Genomic DNA, 21,728 nt, shown 5'->3' with positions numbered 1-21,728 from the left:
TTTTTGGCGGGAAAAATATGCATGCAACTGGCAGAGTTGGGTATTGAATTCGATCGATTTCCAGAGTGATTCAATGGCTGAAATTGATTGGGTTTACTCCCTAGGCCTAAACAGGCCTGGTGAAGTCTTTTTTTTGAACCCAAATTGGCTAGAATAGCCGGAAAAAGAAATAGAAGTCAGGTTTTGCACGGGTCTCTGTATGACTTATTTTTGGAATTCTAGGAAGACTAAAGGAAAGAAACTCTTCCCAAAGATACATATCTATCTAAGGAAGAGTTTGAGATAAGTTGGAAAGCTCAGAAACGCGTGAAACAATTTTGGGAAGAGATTATTGCCTAACTGCCAAGAAAAGAAAAGAAAAGAAGAGATTTCGAGAAGTTTTGGGGAGATTAAATCGCTCTGTTGGCTATATATAAGTTGCTGGGAGTTCATAGAAGGGAGTCGAGACTTTGGGGGACCGAGCTGAGGGCTTGGTGAAGCTGCAGAGGTGAAAATCAAGAGTTGCAGAGAAGACGTTTCTGCTGCTGAAGAACAACGTCGTAGAACACTTCGCAACTTAGCAAGAAACCGTTACCTAATCTTTCAAATCCAATACCTTTGTAACAGCTTTGCAACAACTATTCCTGTTAGAATTTATTTGTAAGGGCAGCTTCCGTAACAGTGGATTCTGTAACAATTATATCTGTTACAGATTCACTTCTTCAATAAAAACACCTATTTGAGCCATGATTAAATATTTTGAGCGTGTTTTTGACATGAGGAGCTAAACCCCAACACTGGGATGATGGAGGAAGCCCTATTTTACAATCACTTGGTAACTATAATTGATTCTTTATGACTTTTGCACTTGTTTTAATCGATTTATGATTTTTCTTGATTAGTTGTGATTTTGTTTGATGTCGCATGCTGGGTTTTAGGAACTTTTGATGCGTCATGCTTGTGATTTACATCTAATGCTTTATAAAATCTACTTTTGGCAAAGAAAATAGTCAACAAAAGAGCTATAATTGTTATGAGTCATCATATGAACCAATTGAATGTGATTAGTGGTGAAATCCTAAGTCTCAGTACCTCTCGATATTCGTGACAACCTTGTGAATATATTTTCAATATTTTTATTCTTAGTTCTTAAATCAAACCTTTACACAATCCGAGTTGAACGAACTTTACTACCACTTTCAAAACTACATCATATCTCATGTTCTTTGGGGGCTCGGTTTAACTTTCCGAAAGGCTAGGTCACATTTTGTCTTCCATATATCTCAGCACATGATTGCCATTATATCATCCCACTCAATTTTTCCTATAATATCCATTCCTCATTCGTTGAACTAATCTTGGATCCAGCGATGGAAACCCGTGAGATTGTTAGTATAGAAATCGAGGCTAACCCCTATATAATTTAAAACAGATTCTATGAAATCACAGTTCATATATACATGCGTTAGGGTTTCTATCTGCTTCATACACATGGGGAAAATCTCGTTAATATACAATAGCACCTTAGTTATTATATCATTCGAGGGAAAAATAAAATAAATATATTTCTAGATGAATGTCTTCATTCTTGGAATCATTCTCCATGCATTACTCCAAACTGCTTTATCTCCAGATCCTCTGGTTGTCCTCTATGGATGAGTTTTTTGTATAAAGACTTGACTATAAACCTCCCGTTTTCCTCCAATTTCCATCTTAGTTCATCCCTTATACCTCTATTTATCTTAATCAACTTGATTTTCTCATATACATGTGATTCAAAGTATTTTTCTAACTTTTACACATCCTAATTCCATTGACTCTCGTCTCTTACCATCAACTCCCCCTGAAAAGTTATTTTCTAGTATTAATCTGTTGGTTCTACCAGCTGTTCTCGTTTCCATGGATACCACATATCATCCATGACTCTAATTTATTTTTCATCTCTCATAATACATTCCGCATTCTCTTTTATTTTTGCCTTCCCCTTCATCATATTTTTCCACACCCGCGAGTCTTTGTCAGAGCATTTATATTTTCTACTCAGCAAACTAGCCTCTAGGAAATACTTATTATGATAAATTGAAGCACGTGGACCCTTTGTCTCCTGCAACAATCTCTATCAAACTTTGGTTAACATGGAACAGTGAAAAACTCTTAGATTCACAAAACCCATTCCTCCCATACTCTTTGGCTTGCAGACTGTATTCTATGCCTTTAAATACACCCCTATCTTCCCATTTTTGTCTTTCCACCAAAAGAAATCACGCTGCATCTTATGTATGCTATCAGTCATAACAAAGAGCACTCTAAACAATTTATTTGGTACATCGGGAAGTTGAGGAAGAAGCCTGGATCATGGTTCCTCTACCTGCACAAGGCATATTTTTTCCTTTTCAGTCCTGTAGTTTACAACCTACTCTATCCAGAATGAACTGACATGACTTGATTTTAGATGTATGAGTAAACAATGGTGATCCTAAGTACTTATCATTAAGGGATATTCTCTTTATGAGTCCAAATTTGTGCATCCCTCTAAAACCGGGGTGCACATTCCGGTCCTTTAATTGGAGGGATTTTCTGTCAAATGCCAGATTTGGTATTTTGTTTCCACCTATATTTTTCATATATATAATACAATTATCCTTTCCTCTTTCTCTTTCTCTTATTTTCGGTCTCCAGATCTTGAATGCAAAGGGTTTGTTACTCCGTAAATAGAATTTCACTTTACAAAACTCCTTCGAGTTACAATGAGGTTGATAAATCCATTGACACATTCCATCTTTGGAACCTTCTTGATTTTGATAACATGAGTACTCATAATGTCGATAACCAAAATTTAGTTTGAAAACAAAGAAGAAAATATATGACACGAACTTAAACCATGTTTTCTTATAATTAAATGAAATAATGAATACAGTATTTGTTTTTATGTTAATACAAGTGAATGAAAAATAAATTCAGTACATATTCAATTTTACACAACCAACTCCAAGAGTTTAGTCAGGAGTTCCTTCTAGTTTATAAATTGATTGGCATGGTTAGGAGATTGTTAGAGAACTGCTCGGTCGAACTCGCAAGCGTTGCTATCTTAAGCTTGTTTGTCAAGTTTAGGTGATCAAAACTATAAGTCTTGATATCTAGTTTGTTAGAGCACTGCTCGGTCGAACTTGCAAGCGTTGCTATCTCAAGCTTGTTGTTAAGTTTAGTTGCCAAAACTATAAGTCTTGATTTCTAGTCTACTCATAGCTAAGTCTCCGACTAGGATAAAAAGTGTAGTTGAGCTCTAGACTCCATGGCGATCATCATACAAAGAAGAAGAACTACTCAAGGAACTGGTAGAACTTCATCGACTAAAAGGTATGTAGAGACTTGAACTTATCTATCACTGAAAAGTCTATCTACTCTATCGCCTATCTTAAGACAAAAGTCGTATTGCTATATAGACTATGATTATACACATTTGCTATTTCGAGCCGAGTTTATCTCGCTTATCTATTTCTCAAAATATTTGTTGGTAAGCTTTCGTTTTGGCCAAGTTAATCTTTACTAAGTGACGAAAGTAATATTAGTTTCAATTACTTGAAAATAGCTTTGACGAAAAATAGCTTGTGAACAACAACTATATAACGTCCTCTAAGAATTTTTCAATGATTGAAATGAGAGTTTAGAATATAACCTTGAAAGGATATAAACACTGTATGATAACTCATACGTGTGTAAGTCCTTATTCCTTGAACCAAAGTATGTGTACTTTGCTGCTCAGGAAAACCAGAACTAAAGTCCGCGTACCAGTACGCCTACCGTCGGAAGTTCACATCACGTGAATTTCTGGTGGAGTTTGTGAACTGAAAACAAACTTATTCCGGGAACTTAAGTCCGCGTACCAGTATGCGTACTTAAGTGGGTTAGTTTCTAAAAAGGATTATTCGTGAAATTAAACTTATATAAACAAAGGAATGCATACTTGCAAACCGTCGCTATAAAGTTCATGAATTGATTCGAGTGAATCAAATTGTTTTTGCTTCAATTGTGTTTTGTATGAGATCTAAGCAGTTGAACAACTCTCTAACTAGTTCTCTTGAGTCATTTGAACTAATTACGGTTAAGATGAATATGGTTGATATGAAAGTGCTCATATGGCTAACCATTTGGTCAACTACTGTTGAACAAACTAAGTGTACATGTTTGGGTACGTTTACACAAACCTAAATAAACGTGCATTTCATTTGTGTGTAACAAGCTAAGTTCGATATAACGATTGAACGATATTAGCTTGAATCTAATCAGGTTTTCATCTAACGATGAATGTTGAATGCTTTGTTACCAAGGTAACTTAGATTGCAAACCCTGATTTGAAAGAGTATATAAAGGAGAACTCTAGCAACTGTGAAACCTAATCCTCACAACTTCTGTATGATACTCCTTTAACCTTAGGTTTCTATCGAGACCCTGTAGGTTAAAGACTTGAAGACTTCATTGGGATTGTGAAGCCAGAACTAATTATTTTCTCTGTAGTTGTGTGATATGATCTTGCTGTTTCTATCGTGTTTGAGTACAATCGTAAGATTGACTGGAGATTAATTTCTCCGATAAGAAAGATATAAAAGAAGTCATAAACATCTTCGTCTTATCGTTTGTGATTCCGTAATATCTTCTTTCGCTAGTCGATTAATATTATTGTGAGGTAATTGAAAATTCTAGGTTTTTCTTCGGGAACATAAGTCCGAGTTATCAATTGGTTCATGTTCACCTTCATTTATCAAAAGACGGAATAAAAACTCGTAGGTATTTTTGTGGGAGACAGATTTATCTATTACCGTAGAATTTTCTGTGTGATACATATTTGTTTATTAAAGTCTTCGACTTTGGGCCGTAGGAACTCTTAGTTGTGGGTGAGATCAACTAAGGGAATCAAGTGCGTAGTATCCTGCTGGGATGAGAGACGTAAGAAGCGCAACTGTACCTTGGATCAGTGTGAGATTGATTGGGGTTCAACTACAGTCCAGACCGAAGTTAGTTTGTAGTAGGCTAGTGTCTGTAGCTGTTTAATATAGTGCGTGTTCAATCCGGACTAGGTTTCGGGGTTTTTCTACATTTGCGGTTTCCTCGTTAACAAAACTTCTGTGTCTGTGTTATTATATTTGGTTATATAATTGAAATATCACAGGTTGTGCGTTGAATCAATCAATTGGGAAACCAACCTTTGGTTGTTTATTGAAATTGATTGATCCTTGAACATTGGTCTTTGGTACCGTTCAAGTGATTTCGCTTGTATTCAACTAGACTCGCAGATTTCTATTTTCTTGAGTAAGTATTGAATCGAGAAAGTGAGATATAACTCTTTGATATACTTTCATTAAGATTGAGTCTGACTGTCTAGTTGATTCTCTTAAAAGTATATTGGAGTTTGTTCATACAGATTGCTAAGCGAAATATTGGGTGTGGTTGTTAGACCCACGCTTTTTCAATTGGTATCAGAGTAGGAAAACACGTTTAAGACCTCATAAGTCTGTGTTTGTAGCAATCTGATTATTATGGACGAGTCTATCTCTAATAACGTACCAGATCAGAAATTCCAGATGATTTTCAAAACTTGAACTCACCTGAGAAAACTGTCACATCTAGGTCAGTATCCAAACATTCTCTTAATGTAGAATCTGTTGAAGACTGGGAAATACACCTAGAAGAACAGTTGTATGAACTTTCTGATGAAGGTGATTCAGATATTGATAGAGATATTGATGAGGAAGTCTCAGAGTATGTTAAGCTTTTAAATTCGTTGGAAAAGAAAAGGTGACAACTTCTCATGTCATACCTTTTCTGACTAATCTCTGTCGTACAAATAAGAAATTGAGAAGATGTTACGCAGGTGTTTATGTTTCGAATCGTTCTAACGAATCGATCCTCAAGGATTCTGAGGAAAACCTACATATGAAGTCACTTGAATGTGATAATATTTATCAAAAGTACCTTTTATTGTAAGAGAAAGTTGCATAATCCGAAGCAATGATTAACTCTCAGCAAGCAAGTTTTGATGACAGGGAAAGCGCTTATCTCGCTCGAGAAAAACGCCTTGAGGCTGATTTAACTGCTGCTCTTGATAAAATCAAGATGTTGGAAGATGACTTGAAAAAATTCAATACTAGTTCAAGAAAATTAACCACTATGATAAGAGCAAGTAAAACTCACCGTGTTACACGAGGATTGGGCTATAAGGGAATAGATGTTCCAAGTACTAGCAAAGAGGTAAAATTTGTCAAGGCTAGTGATTCTTCTCGAAAAAAGGTTTCCACTGATGGAAAAAGTGAAATACCTTTACCGGCAGTTAAGGTTCAAAAGAGCAAAGTATATCAACCTCCAAAGTCAGCACACACGGATCGAGGTAAAAACATTCCTTATGTTTGCCACTATTGCGGAAAATCACCTGGAAAGGAGATGTCGTTTCCGTATAAGGAATGAGAAACTTCATGATGTTCTTGTTTGGGCATCACAAGAAGTTGTGAAACCAAGATCATATGTTAAGACTAATCCCCTTAACGTTACAGGTTGTAAATGTCCAACCTTTAGGCAACAGAATCAGTGTTGTGATAAACCTAGATTTTCCTATCAACGTCATACGTATCCTTTTCAAAATCGTAATGGTTATCAAAAGGATAACTTCATAAAGACGAAGACAATATCCGATGCTACCAATTGGAGAAAGACTAACTTGCAAAAGAATAGTCAATCCAATTCTATTTCGAGAAATCTTGACAAGAGTAATGGGAAGAAGGTTCCGTTTGTTCCTAAACACACTCAGAAGTGGGTTCCACAGAAATTCAATGATGCTTTGAGTGTGAAAAGAATGATCTCCCAGAAAATTTCATGACTATGGAGAAGGAAATATCCATGATGTTGGAACTGAAAGAGTTCTTTGGAAAGATGGATTTGGATGTGAAAGGTTCTAAAAGCAATATCGTTCATGATAATCCAAAAGTCACTTGTGGTGTGCAAGAATACCCTGCTATGTATACGGTGAGGGAAACACGAGAATTGGGGGGCACAGATTATGTTCGGTAAGGCTGTAGAATTCGATTGGATTCTTCTAAAAAGATATGTCTATAAACTTGAGCAAGATTTGTGCTTTTATTTTTCTTAGAGTCCTTATAATGATCCATGTACCTTGCTTATAGTTCATTTCTACCTGACTTGATCTGTGTTTAAGGTTCTTTAATGTTTAGGTTTGAAAATAATAGTTCAGGATGTTTGGACTACATGGTACACATACCAGGCATGCATAACATCATTTAAAATCAAAATCCAGGGGTTTAAGTAGCATACCCTTTTGCATACTGCTCCAGGATACGAAAATTCGTTTGCAAACCCGTATGCATACTTGTCGTCGATATTCGGTAAATTTGTTTTGGCCGTAACTTCTTCGTCCAAATTCAGAATGACCTCATTTTTTTTGCATTCTCTTCCTCTTTGAGTTGAGGTTGGTCTTTGTACCGTATCTTGATTTTGAGTAATTTGCTCTGTTTCGTCGCACTTGTTCTACTTCCATTGGACTTGGGCACTTGGATTCTTGGAGTAATTATCTTGTAAGCTCATTTGTAGCTTTTACAAGAATGGTTTTGGTGAATCACAAAGAAGGAAGTTCAAGAATAGGCAGTAGTACGCATTGCTATGGGATTCTTGAATGTTCATAACCATCTTATGTGAACTATGATACATGGTCTTTAATGACTTTGTATGTTCTTCTTTGTTAAGAAAATATTTTTATATTCCCTTGGTAACCACTCTTGGTGTAAATCCGTGCAAAAAGATTGATTCTACCTTCAAAGGGCAAAGATTGTTTTTATAGTATTAATCTTTATTAGTTTTATATATTGCAATTTGTTACGGGATATGTGTGTTTGCGTCCATGAACTATGATTGTCCCATACTTTACCAAAAGTTAAATCTCTCACATATCGATATGCAAGTATTGATAAAAAAAATGAATGAACTTTTGACATTACAAAAGTTTTTATGTCTATTGTATGTCATTGTGCAAATAGTGATGGAAAATAGAATGAATCCTTGTCAATTCTGGAGTATTGATCTTCCCTGATCCATATTTTTATGTATATACTGTGCGGCTGCATAAGTTCTCTTATGTTGAGCATTTCCGATTAAATTAATCATGGGTTTTCTTGTGGTTAATTTAATTGATTATTTTGGATCCAAATTCATATTCGTATGTGATTTTTTATATCCAGATAAATCCTTCTTTTATTGTGAAAGAAAGGTCGCTCTTGTTGTTCTTTCGGGAATGACATTTTATGGGGGAAAGTTCTTAATTGAACTTGTGCTTAATTTCCAAATCTTTGTGGGGAGTGCGGTTGTGGAATATTATAGGGGTTATCTTGTATCTTTATAAACTCCTAGATGAATGCATTTAGCTTCGGCTATATGATGACATCTAAAAAGTTGATATGTGCTTTCTTTTGGTCATGAAATGTCTCTAGGGAAATTTTATTAGGATCCCACTAGTTTTCGTTCCTTTGCCAATTTTATTGACAAAAAGTGGGAGAATTAATGTTTAGTTCACGCTACAAACACATATGGTTTTCGGATCATTATGTAACGGGGAGTGGTTTCCATGTGATATGGTGTATTGACTAAGGGGGAGTGATACATATCACCATAGTATTGTTGTCGAAGTTGTGATACAATTGAACTTTGATACTGTGTAATAATACTACGGCATTGTGTAACAATGATTGTGAACTCTTGTTTTCTAATTGTTATAGATTCGGATTTTCAACAACGATGATGCTAAACTTACAACCTTTGGAATCATTGAAGTACTTGGAAGTGACGAAGATTTCGAGTAATGTTGAAGAACCAAGGAGATCATGCATGTGAAAGAGAAGATACAAAAGTTTATTTATTTATTTTGTATTCCATATGTATTGATAGTTTTGTCACTAAAATTGATAAAGGGGGAGATTGTTAGAGCACTGCTCGGTCGAAATCGCAAGCGTTGCTATCTCAAGCTTGTTGTTAAGTTTAGTTGCCAAAACTATAAGTCTTGATTTCTAGTCTACTCATAGCTAAGTCTCCGACTAGGATAAAAAGTGTAGTTGAGCTCTAGACTCCATGGAGATCATCATACAAAGAAGAAGAACTACTCAAGGAACTGGTAGAACTTCATCGACTAAAAGGTATGTAGAGACTTGAACTTATCTATCACTCAAAAGTCTATCTACTATATCGCCTATCTTAAGACAAAAGTCGTACTGCTATATAGACTATGATTATACACATTTGCTATTTCGAGCCGAGTTTATCTCGCTTATCTATTTCTCGAAATATTTGTTGGTAAGCTTTCGTTTTTTCCAAGTTAATCTTTACTAAGTGACGAAAGTAATATTAGTTTCAATTACTTGAAAATCGCTTTGACGAAAAATAGCTTGTGAACAACAACTATATAACGTCCTCTAAGAATTTTTCAATGATTGAAATGAGAGTTTAGAATATAACCTTGAAAGGATATAAACATTGTCTGATTACTCATACGTGTGTAAGTCCTTATTCCTTGAACCAAAGTATGCGTACTTTGCTGCTCACGAAAACCGGAACTGAAGTCCGCGTACCAGTATGCGTACTGTCGGAAGTTCACATCCCGTGAATTTCTGGTGGAGTTTGTGAACTGAAAACAAACTTATTCTGGGTACTTAAGTCCGCGTACCAGTATGCGTACTTAAGTGGGTTAGTTTCTATAAACAATTATTCGTGAACTTAAACTTATATAAACTAAGGAATGCATACTTGCAAACCGTGGCTATAAAATTCATGAATTGATTCGAGTGAATAAAATCGTTTTTGCTTCAATTGTGTTTTGTATGAGATCTAAGCAATTGAACAACTCTCTAACTAGTTCTCTTGAGTCATTTGAACTAGTTATGGTTAAGATGAATATGGTTGATATGAAAGTGCTCATATGGCTAACCATTTGGTCAACTACTGTTGAACCAACTAAGTGTACATGTTTGGGTACAGTTACACAAACCTAAATAAACGTGCATTTCATTTGTGTGTAACAAGCTAAGTTCGATCTAACGGTTGAAAGATATTAGCTTGAATCTAATCAGGTTTTCATCTAACGGTGAATATTGAATGTTGTTACCAAGGTAACTTAGATTGTAAACCCTGATTTGAAAGACTATATAAAGGAGAACTCTAGCAACTGGGAAACCTAATCCTCACACCTTCTGTGTGATACTAGTTGTATTAGCTAGAGTCGATTCTCCTTTAAACTTAGGTTTCTATTGAGACCATGTAGGTTAACGACTTGAAGACTTCATTGGGATTGTGAAGCCAGACCCAACTATTTTCTCTGTAGTCGCGTGATCTGATTTTGTTGTTTATATCGTGTTTAAGTAAAATCGTAAGATTGGCTTGAGATTAATTTCTCCGATAGGCAAGATATAAAAGAAGTCACAAACATCTTCGTCTCATCGTTTGTGATTCCGCAATATCTTCTTTCGCTAGTCGATTAATATTATTGTGAGGTAATTCATAATTCTAGGCTGCTCTTCGGGAATATAAGTCCCAGTTATCAATTAGTTCATGTTCACCTTGATTTATCAAAAGAATGAACAAAAACTCGTAGGTATTTCTGTGGGAGACAAACTTATCTATTACCATAAAATTTTCTGTGTGATACAGATTTGTTTATTAAAGTCTTTGACTTTGGGTCATAGCAACTCTTAGTTGTGGGTGTGATCAGCTAAGGGAATCAAGTGTGTAGTATCCTGCTGGGATCAGAGACGTAAGGAGTGCAACTGTACCTTGGATCACTGTGAGATTGATTGGGGTTCAACTACAATTCCAGATCGAAGTTATTTTGTAGTAGGCTAGTGTCTGTAGCGGCTTAATAAAGTGTGTGTTCAATCTAGACTAGGTCCCAGGGTTTTTCTGCATTTGCAGTTTCCTCGTTAACAAAACTTTTGTGGTTGTGTTATTTCCTTTCCGCATTATATTTGGTTATATAATCGAAATATCACGGGTTGTGCGTTTAATCGATCAATTGAGAAATCCAACCTTTGGTTGTTGATTGAAATTGATTGATCCTTGAACATTGGTCTTTGGTACCGTTAAAGTGATTTCTCTTGTATTCAATTAGACTCGCAGATTTCTATTTTCTTGAGTAAGTATTGAATCGAGAAAGTGAAATATAACTCTTTGATATACTTTCATTAATATTGAGTCTGACTGTCTATTTGATTCTCTTAAAAGTATACTGGAGTTTGTCCATATAGATTCCTAAGAGAAATATCGGGTATGGTTGTTAAACCCCCGCTTTTTCATAGTCTATTTATAGCTATGTCTCGGAATAGGATAGAATGTGTAGTTGAGCTTTAGACATCACGACGTTCATCGATTGAAGACGAAGATCTACTGAGGAGAGCTTGGAGGAACCTCATCAACAAAAGGTATGTGGAGACTAAATCTTATCTATCACTCAGAAGTTTACTGTATTCTATCTCCTACTGAGACTAAGTCGTATGGCTATATAGACTTTATATTATACACATTTGATATTTCGAGCTGAGTTTAACTCGCTTATATCTTTCTCGAAATATGTGTTGGAAAGATTTTTGGTTTAACTACGTTCATCATTATTCTTTACGAGTTTAGTTGGAAACAATTTATTTGTTGGAAACTAAACAATGAGTCAAAAGATGATCACGTGAAAATCGTCTTAAAACATCTTACATGATTTATGTGAGACAGTCATTTGATGTAGACTCAGAATATTTCGTATTTTTCATTCGATCATTTCATAGTTACTTATAAACTAATAGTTTGTGTGAGACAGCTATTGTTGTCCTTTTAAGGATGTTTCAATGATTTAAATGGGAGTTTAAAACAATTAACCATTGTCTGGATATAGCACAGTATGCATACCAGTATGCAAACTGTTGTAGTGTGATTCAGATTCGGGGACCAAGTACGCATACCAGTATGCGAACGGGTTTAGATGTCAAAGTCCGGGAACCAAGTTTTCATACCCGTTTGAGAACGGTTTCACCTGAGTTCGGTCCGGAACGACAATATGCTTACCCGTTTGCGAACTGTCATACATGACCAATGTCCTGAACTTAAGTTTGCGTCCCTGTTTGCAAACTAAGATGGTTAGTTTCTGAAATCGGTTAAATACGATTTCGTACTCATGAACAATTACATATATAAATTAAGCAATACAATCTTTTCAAATTGTGTCTAAAATGTTCATGAACTGATTCTTTTGAATCAATTCGATTTTGCTTCAATTGTGTCTTATATACTTCAATGAGGTTAATAGAAAAGTGTTCATATGGCTAACTTCGGTTAAGTATTGTTGAGCCAACTCAATATACACGTTTAGGTACGGTTACCCATATCTAAATGAAGGTATATTTCATTTTTGTATAACAAGCTAAGACCATCTAACGATGGAGAGATATTTCTTTGGTTTTAAGCAAACTTAGCTTGAATCTTAAATCAGGATTTCATCTACCGGTGAGTATTGACTGTTTTGTTTCAAAGCCATCAAACCCTGATTTGAAGACTATATAATGGAGAACTCTAGCAACTGGGAAACCTAATCCCCACACCTCCCGTGTAATACTAGTTGCGTACTAGAGTCGATTCTCATTTAACCTAGGTTTTTTCTAAAACCATTATAGGTTAACGACTTGAAGCCTTCATTGGGATTCCAAAGCCAGACCCAACTATTTTCTCTGTAGTTGTGTGTTCGGATCTTACTTTTTCTATCGTATTGGGTACTATCTTCTATAAGATTGGCACGAGATTTACCTCTGATAGGTAAGATATAAAAAGTAATCACAAATCTCTTCATCGCATTCTTTGTGGTTCCATAATAACTTGTTCTACGACCATATAATTAAGTTATTGTGAGGTGATTGATATTTGTAGGATGTTCTTCGGGAATATAAGACCGGATTATCAATTGGTTCATGTTCACCCTGATTTATCAAAAGACGGAACAAAAACTTCGTAGGTATTTCTGTGGGAAACATATTTATCTATCTGAATAGATTTTTCTGTGGGAGACAGATTTGTTTATCAAGTCTTCGACTTTGGGTCATAGCAACTCTTAGTTGTGGGTGAGATCATCTAAGGGAATCAAGCGCGTAGAGTCCTGCTGGGATTCAGAGGCGCAATGAACGGACTGTACCTTAATCGGTTTGAGACTTGGTTAGGGATCAACTACAGTCCAGTCTGAAGTTAACTTGTAGTAGGCTAGTGTCTGTAGCGGTTTAATACATTATGGTGTTCAAATATGGATTAGGTCCCGGGGTTTTTCTTCATTTGCGGTTTCCTCATTAACAAAAACTTCCGGTGTATGTGTTATTTCTTTTCCGCATTATATTTTCTACATAATTAAAATACCACAGGTTGTGCGTAGTTCAATCAATTGGTAACCTTTGGTTGTGATTGAAATTGATTGACACTTGAACATTGGTTTTTGATACAGGTCAAGCTATTTCTCATATCAATTGGGCTCATAGATTCCTATTTGTTCGATTGTATATTGTATTGAGAAATTGAGATATAACTCTTGGATGTTTTTCCTTGATTGAGTCTGACTGTCTAGTTGATTCTCTTGGAATTATATCGGAGTTAGTCCATACATATTTCCGAACGAAATATTGGGTGTAGTTGTTAGACCCCCACTTTTTCAAGGATGATAACACATTATTGTAGTATGTGAATATTGAGTATGAAATCTTGCAGCAATTCTAACACATAAATCTAATGTCTAACATGAATATATCCTATCTCTAAACCTAAAGTTTAAAGAAATGAATCATATGGGAAATTAGAAAGGAGTAAAAAAAATTGATGGCAACTAAATGCGAATTTATTAAGAGATTTAAGATGAATCCCAACCCATGAAATGTTAAATTGCTTGAGGGATATGAATCTGATAAGATTAATTTTCTTAATTTATCATGCTTTCAGACCTTGGTTCTCAAAAGAAAAGAAGAGAGAAGAGAAAAAAAGAGAAAAAAAGAGAGAAGAAGAGACTATTTCTCAATCTTCTTCTCTCCTCTCTCTCTTAAGAAAAAAAACTCTAGAACTTCTTCTTCTTCTTGCTCAGATTTAGTCCTTTTGGGTCAGATCTGAGCAAGGATATTTAGTTTTTATGAATAAAAATAGTCTAATTTGTAGTTGTAGGTTTTGTTTTTGTTGTTTTTGGTGTCTATGGACACATTTCTTCGCTATTTGGGCGATTTTTTCTTCGTCTTTAGGACGATTTTCTCTTCGGTTTAATAGCGATTCTCTCAAATCTCCATGGTGTTTCTTGGCTTGTTATTCTCGATTCATCAAGAACATCAATGATTCTGCTCGGATTCGCTTTGGATTCATCTTCAACAAGAGGGATTTAGGGCATCCGGATTCGTTTGGATCTACAATATTTTGGGCAAATTACTCCATTTTAATTGGAGCATCTCTTATTGAAGAAGATTATTATTTCAAATGGTCGGAGTTGATTCCGATTCACACCATCATTCGTCGATACTACCGGCACAAAAATTGGATATCTTTGCGGTGCATGGCTCTTTCTCTCCGCGATGTATTTGCAATTAGTGTCATCATTTGTATTTGGGTTTTAATTATCTTGTATTTTGGTGTTTTTGATAATCTTGTAAGCATCATGTAATCACTATTTTGGTTTGAATGAATTGAAATGTGATTTCCAAAAAAAAAAAAAAAAAAAAAAATCTTGGTTCTCAAGAACAAAGGAGAGATAAAAATAAAAGGATTTTAATGGCAAGTTATCCAATTAATTAACTTTCGCCAATAATGGAGTTGAAACATGCACCCCTGTTGTAGAGGGGTGCACAAATTTGGACTCTCTTTGTACCTAATGTGTTAATAAGATCATTAATAATGTTCTGGTGAGTGTTTTATATCTAAAGAAAACCTATCATTGACAAATGGTACTCGAGCAATAAAGATTTCGAGCAATGATATCAAAACCTGACTTAAACTTGTCGTGACCGTAATTCCTATAAATGACAGACCGATACGAATTAACAGCATCATAAAACTCTTTATACAGTGACCATTTATGCATGCTAAAAGTCCAGTCCTTGAAAATTTCCAGTCCACAATAGCCGTAAGCAAGCAGTATCCATGCAGCTCCCAACTTAACCGTCACCGTATGGGTTTTCTAATTTGCTGTTGTAAAAGCTAGTGACTTAAGTGATACAGGTCTAACTGTATTCAATTAAATGTACTGTAACTTTGACTCCTAATCCAACCAAGTTAGTTGAAATTGCTAGTTCGCTACGAAATTACCTGATGAAGTCAGCAGTCTCGTGTAGCAAGTATGACTAAATTGATCGTTTGTTCCATCAACCATACTCTATAATATATATACCAGTCCCATTCTTCGTATGACCAATATTCAGAGGAACTTCCACTACGGCACAAAAAAAAAAAAAATCATGATAATTTTAATCAACAACTTTGACCAATTATCTGGCTGCTTGTTGGACGCAATCGATATTAAAAAATAAAAGGTTGCATTTTAGGTTCTCTACCCAGACCGCAACTAGCAAAGGAGAATTAAGCTGGCCGTTGAATTCTTACTCATTTTCTTATAAGCAAAGGCCTTCAAAAATGTTAATGGTCCTCCTTAACTGTTGGAAGAATCCAAACAGGGGGTTTTAACCAGTACATGGTAGAGTTGTTTTGTTTTGTCCGATGAGCAAGCTCGTGAGCTACAGAATTACAACATCTAGATTGAAAACTAAAAATACAAGCAGATAACTTGGAAGAAAAAAAGAGAGAATACCTTTAAAGATAGCATCCGTCCGCGAATCTCCATCAAAATTCCCAGCTGAAAACTGGTCGATGAGAGCTTTCGCATCACTTTCTATGATGATGTGAGTTAAGTGTTGTTCCACAGCTTTCTTCAGAACGTCCAAATGGCTCTTGCTTCAGCTTCTTCAGCAGAGTGAACATCAAAGACTAAGGAAGCACAAAAGGTTGCTTTTCTTGAGAAGTCTCGCATCACATACCCTGCACCATTTGCTCCAGAGATACCATCAAAGGCACCATCAGTATTACATTTAATCCAACCAAAAAAGGGGGCATCCATTTATCACTAATACTGACATGCATGGTTGAAGGGATAGTCAAACTAGGATTCCTAGATTTCCTAGTGAGTAGCATAGCTCCAGCTCTAGCTAGGACAGCAGTGAAGTTTTCCTTAATGTTTTGGAAAGTGAAGTTCTTTCTACTGGTCCAGAGAGACCATAAGATAGCCACAAAGAGACATTGATCATCCTCAGACAGTTTAGATTGAGGGTCAACTAACCAGAAAAGAAGCCAGTCTATAAAAGATTTGTTCTGAAAAATTGAGTGTTTATGTTGAAGTCAGATACGAACCAGACCCTACTAGCAAAGGGGCAAGTGACCAAAGCATGCATAATAGTTTCCTGAGGATCAGAACACCTAGGACAATGCACACTATGCATAGGCATTCTAGTGTGAAGGACAGTTCTGGAGGGCAAAGCATTTCTAGATGCTCTCCATAGAAAGACCTGAATTCTGTAAGGTACTCTAACTTTCCAGATACGCTTCTAAAGGTTTTTACAAGGGGAAGGCCTGAGGCCTCTGAGCCCAAGTAGGTAGATTTAGAGGAAATTTCGCCATTCTTTGAAAGATCCCAAGCCCTCCTGTCAGGAGTGCAAAGCTGGCTTAAGGGAATGGAGATCATCTTCTGGACAAAAGCATTATCAAAATGGGTGTTAAGTCTAGACATATCCCAACTTCTAGTTTGGGAATCAATAAAGTAAGCAACTTTAATACTAGGATCAAGAGGAACAAGTGGGTTGGATGTTGATAGACGCATTTATATGTCTATTTTGTTCTCAATTATGTGTTTTGTTAGTGCTCGATTTTGTACTTATTTGATTATTTTATGTTTTTGTAGGTGTTTTTGGAGAAATAAGCTTTTGCGGCAAAATTGGCTCAAAAAGTAGTCTTTGCGCTCGTGGGAGAAAATCACTAAAGACACCCCTCATTTGGATAAGGGGCACCCACTTGATATTTACACCCCAAGTGTTAAAGGCACCCAACAGCAGGATAAGGGGCGTCATCTTCAACATTTGAATTTTTGCTTTTTGGCGGGAAACTTGTTGCAGCGAAGTTCAGTTTTAGGGTTTGATTTTTGGAGAGGTTATAGAGAGATTCAATCGCAAAAACTTCTTGTATGGGCATGTTTTGGATTAACAGGAAAGGTATAGTTAATGGATTCGGTGAAGCTGGGATAGATAATCGATTTGAAGAAAGACAGTGTCGGAAATATACTCGGAGCTTCGCTGGAAGATTTGGGAAGAGGTTTGGACGAGAATTTAGTGGACTTTCTATTTGGATACGGACTCGGAATGATCCAGTACATCGAAACAGGAAAGGTAGTTGTTTGGAAGCATAAATAATGGAAGGTTTGATGTCTTGCACGATTAAACAGGGAGGTGAAGGTTTCCCGGGATATGGTGGCTTATATTTGGCAGTTACGTCGGAAGCTGGGAAGAAATATTACCCTATATTTCGACTCTTATCTACTTTAGGAAGTTTCAACAAAACAGAAGCCGCGTAAAGATAAAAAAAGGAAGGGAGAAGAGGCCGTGACTTGCAGAGAAGAATACGGAAAGATAATTGAAATATTTCTCGAAATATCGTGGTTTATGTGTATATATATGAGCTGTATGAGTTCCAGGAGGAGGAGTCGAGAGTTGGGGGAAGTTTAGAGAAGAACAGAGAACGAATCAAGAGTTGCAGGAAATCGTTTCTGCTGGTGCACAAGGAAGAACACGAAGCCCTTCAGAGAAGTTTAGAACACCACAGAGCTCCAGAGATCGAGTTGCAGGAAAAATACCTTATTCTGCTGCTGCTGATGAAGAGGAAGAACACGAACAACATTGACGCATAATTATCTGTCGCAGAACACTATCGCTATTCAACAACAGAACCCATCTATCGTTTATCAACAGTAATTGCATTAGGTCTTTAGCTATTGTTTCCTCTTTATAACAGAGATTCTGCAACACCTTCACACTGTTGCGAATCGGCTGTGTTATCACTTTTTCACCTCCTTGTACACTTTTGAGCTATAAAAACAGACTTTGAGAACATGGTTAATATGAGGAGCTAAACCCCATTGCTGGGGCGATAGAGGAAGCTATTTTTCCAACAAAAAGTGGTATATTCTTATTTATTTATTTATCGCAATTAGTTTTATGATTGTTTTGCCTTGAGTGAAAATTGTTTGAATGATTCTTGTTAAGCAATTGTTATTTCTATATAGCATGCTTGGACCTAGGTTTTTGATGTTCTATGCTTCGGATTTACACTTGTTATTTTGAGAATCTACTTGTTGCAATAGTTTAGAATCAAATTGAATGAAAAAATTGCATGAATATAAATATTGGATTAAATCACTTTGAACTTGGAAAATAGTGGAATCTTAGCCTCAGTGTTCTTTTAATATTGATATCAACTTTGATTGAGTTTGCTATAATTTTTAGTGAGTTTTCTATTTTAATATTAGAATTTAAGTCTAATTAATATCCTTCGCAAGTCTGAGAATCGAACCACTTTTACCACTATCTACAAATCCCATCAATTTTTGGCGCCGCCAACGCGGACTTGTTTTTAGGATTTTAGATTTATTTTATTTTATTTTATTATTTTTTTATTTTTTTTATGTTTTTGGGTATTAATCTTGTGTCTACAGGCTCTGGATCATAAAGAAAATTGAGCAAAAGAGTTTGGTGATTTCATAAAGACTTGGAGCTAAAGATTAAATCAAAAAGAACAAAAAAGAAGACAATTTTATTTTAGACAATTTTAGTTTAGGGTTTGTTTATTTTCTTTTAGAAAAAAAAAACTGTATTAGGGTTTATTATTTTTGTAATTTTTCTTTTCTTTTTGGACTTTTGGACTTTCGGACATTATTATTATTTTATTTTATTTTATTTTATTATTACCCTACGGAAGGGTACTTTAAATATAAACTGTTTGCAGAGAAGGAGGACAATTACGATATTGTCTCTGCACCTTGGGTTCGTACACTTGACATCGGTGTCAGTGGCCCGAGTCGACTACAACTGATTCATCCCCCGTATGGAACGGGAGGTAAGATTCTAAATACTCGTGAATCCCCTGTCAGCGAGTTACTAGACTCCTTCGTATGCATATATGTTGAGGACTGAATACGGGCATTTATTTTTCTAGTAAAGGGAAAGGCCTGGCCATACAAGATAAGGGTTCAGATTTCATCACCGTTCTCTTCTTGCCCGCTTTAGGAACACGTAACCTACGCGAACCTAAGCCTAAAATTTTGACTAGAACGAGACCGATAGGGTAACGAGCTTAACAGGAAAGTTCTTCGAAAAATATTGGTTACTCTTTTAAGCATACTTCGAAGTTCTTGACGGTTTCTGTAAGTTGAATGTGTGACTGCGTCGCCTTGTAATACCGGTGAGGCCTTGAGTATCAAAGCTCCACCGAGCTTACCTCGCCTCTATTCAACTTACTTTAACTCGGATTGATTCCAGAGGGATTTTCTTAAATTATAACGAATTCCCTTTCGAAGGATTAGAAGCTGGTCTAGAAACAATCTAAGTGGAGCCATCATGCTTTTTGTTTGCTAGAAATCAATAGGTTTGATTTGGTTGAGTCAGCCTTGTTTTGTGATTGAATAGAATCCCCTTCCTTATTTTTTTTTGCATGCCTGAACGTAAAAGAGACGCCCTAGGTAGATTTGTTAAAGAGAAACCTAGAAGTTCTAAACGTCTCGATTACCTCAATTTAGAGAGTACGATTTTTGAAGAGTCCGTTTTTGAACGTCCGGTTGAGGAGACAATCCATAATATTCCGATAGTGCCAGAAATTGCAACATTAAAAGCTTTGTTGAATCCGACTAGGACTACTCGTCCTTCGTGTATTATGTTAGCTGAAACTGAGGCACCCTATGAACTGAAACCTGAGACCTTACAGATGCTCCCAATCTTTTTAGGGAAAGAAAATGAAAACCCCTATTACCATGTTAGGGATTTTGAGGAAATTTGTAGTACTCTAAGAATTAGAGGCTTAGATGATGATGCTTTGAAACTCAGGTTATTCCCATTTTCCCTGAAAGATAAGGCCAAGTCATGGCTATATAGTTTGGACTCCGAGTCAATTGAGACATATGAACAACTTACATTTGTCCTTTTCAATAAGTTTTTCCCTAGGCACAAAACATCGTCTATTAGGACACAAATATGCACATTTTCACAACAAGAGGGAGAATTTTTATATAGGTATTTGGAAAGGTTCAATGATTTATTATCCTAGTGTCCTCATCATGGTTTAGAAAAGGTTAGGCTAGTTCAGATCCTTTATGAGGGTTTAGATTATTCCACAACGACCATGGTTGAGTCTCTATGCACTGGTGGATTTGAAAACCAAACTGTTGATGCGGCGATGGAATTTTTTAATGAAATCGCCGAAAAAACCCAGCAATGGGAAAATAGTAGGGCACCCCAGAAAACAATTCTTTTAAGTAGAGGAAACGTTAATAGGGTAGAAGAAGGCTACGAATCAGATGCCAAAATTGCTGCTATAACAAAAAGGTTAGAAGCTTTAGAAGTGGGCCAGACTAGTGGTAGAGTGGATCCTTTTTGGGAAGACCAGAATATTTAAGAGCAAGCCAATGCTCTTTATAATAACACTAGATTTGATAACCGTCAAAAGATTGACCCATATTCAGAAACCTATAATCCTGGTTGGAGAAACCATCCGAACCTTTCATGATCTAAGGGCCAGAGTCAAGGTCAGTTTAGTAATTCTAATGCTCCCCCAGGTTTTGGATATACTAAGAATCCTTCAGGACTAGCTCAGTTTCAGAATCAGTCAGATAAGAAAATCCTAAGTTTAGAGGAATCTCTCGCCTTGTTAACTCAGCAAACTGCAAAATTTCAGTTATCCGTAGAACATAGTCTACAAGCTAGTAACAGGATAGGACAAGAAAATAGTCAGGCTATTTCCGAGTTAAAAACCCAGGTTGGTCTGATAAATGATTCTTTGAGAGAAAAGGTAAGTTTCCTAGTCAAACACAACCCAACCCTAGAGGAGTTCATGAATTAGGTGCAAAACCATCGAATCAATCGAATGCTGTTAGAACCTTTAGGAGTGGTAGAGTTGTAGACAATAAGGTAACCATGCCCGATAGTGAACATACTGTAGTTCACCCCTCAGAATCTCACCTCTCAGGACCAGTAGCTGAGGAGACTGATAAAGTTTCTGATGATGTGAATTCGGTTACTGAAAGGTCTGATTTTATGCCTAGAGCCCCATTTCCCCAACTATTAATACCAACAAAAAAGGAGTCGAACATTAATGACATATTGGAGGTTTTTAAGCAAGTTACCATAAACCTTCCTTTATTAGATGCAATTAGGCAAATTCCTGATTATGCCAAGTTCCTTAAGGATATGTGTAAGCGAAAGCAAAAACTTAGCGTCCATAAGAAAGCCTTTTTAGCTAGTCACGTAAATTCAATCATTCAGAACAACACAACTCCAAAGTACAAAGACCCAGGTTCTCCTACCATTGCTTGCACAATATGTAACTTCCGGGTTGAAAAAGCTTTACTTGACTTAGGAGCCAGTGTGAACTTACTGCCATTCCATGTATACTTACAACTAGGACTT

The 21,728-nt window shown here is 36.2% G+C and overlaps 1 pseudogene; it reads right to left on the bottom strand.

The window, feature by feature from the left end:
* Nucleotides 1–20,287: 20,287 nt before the first annotated feature.
* LOC113325581 lies at nt 20,288–20,387 on the bottom strand (annotated as a pseudogene).
* Nucleotides 20,388–21,728: the final 1,341 nt, after the last annotated feature.

The sequence above is a fragment of the Papaver somniferum genome, chromosome 11 (genome assembly GCF_003573695.1).
Source record: "Papaver somniferum cultivar HN1 chromosome 11, ASM357369v1, whole genome shotgun sequence".
In the NCBI taxonomy this organism is placed as follows: Eukaryota; Viridiplantae; Streptophyta; class Magnoliopsida; order Ranunculales; family Papaveraceae; genus Papaver; species Papaver somniferum.
The sequence above is the reverse complement of the archived record's forward strand: the minus strand, read 5'-3'. Positions and strand labels throughout refer to the sequence as shown.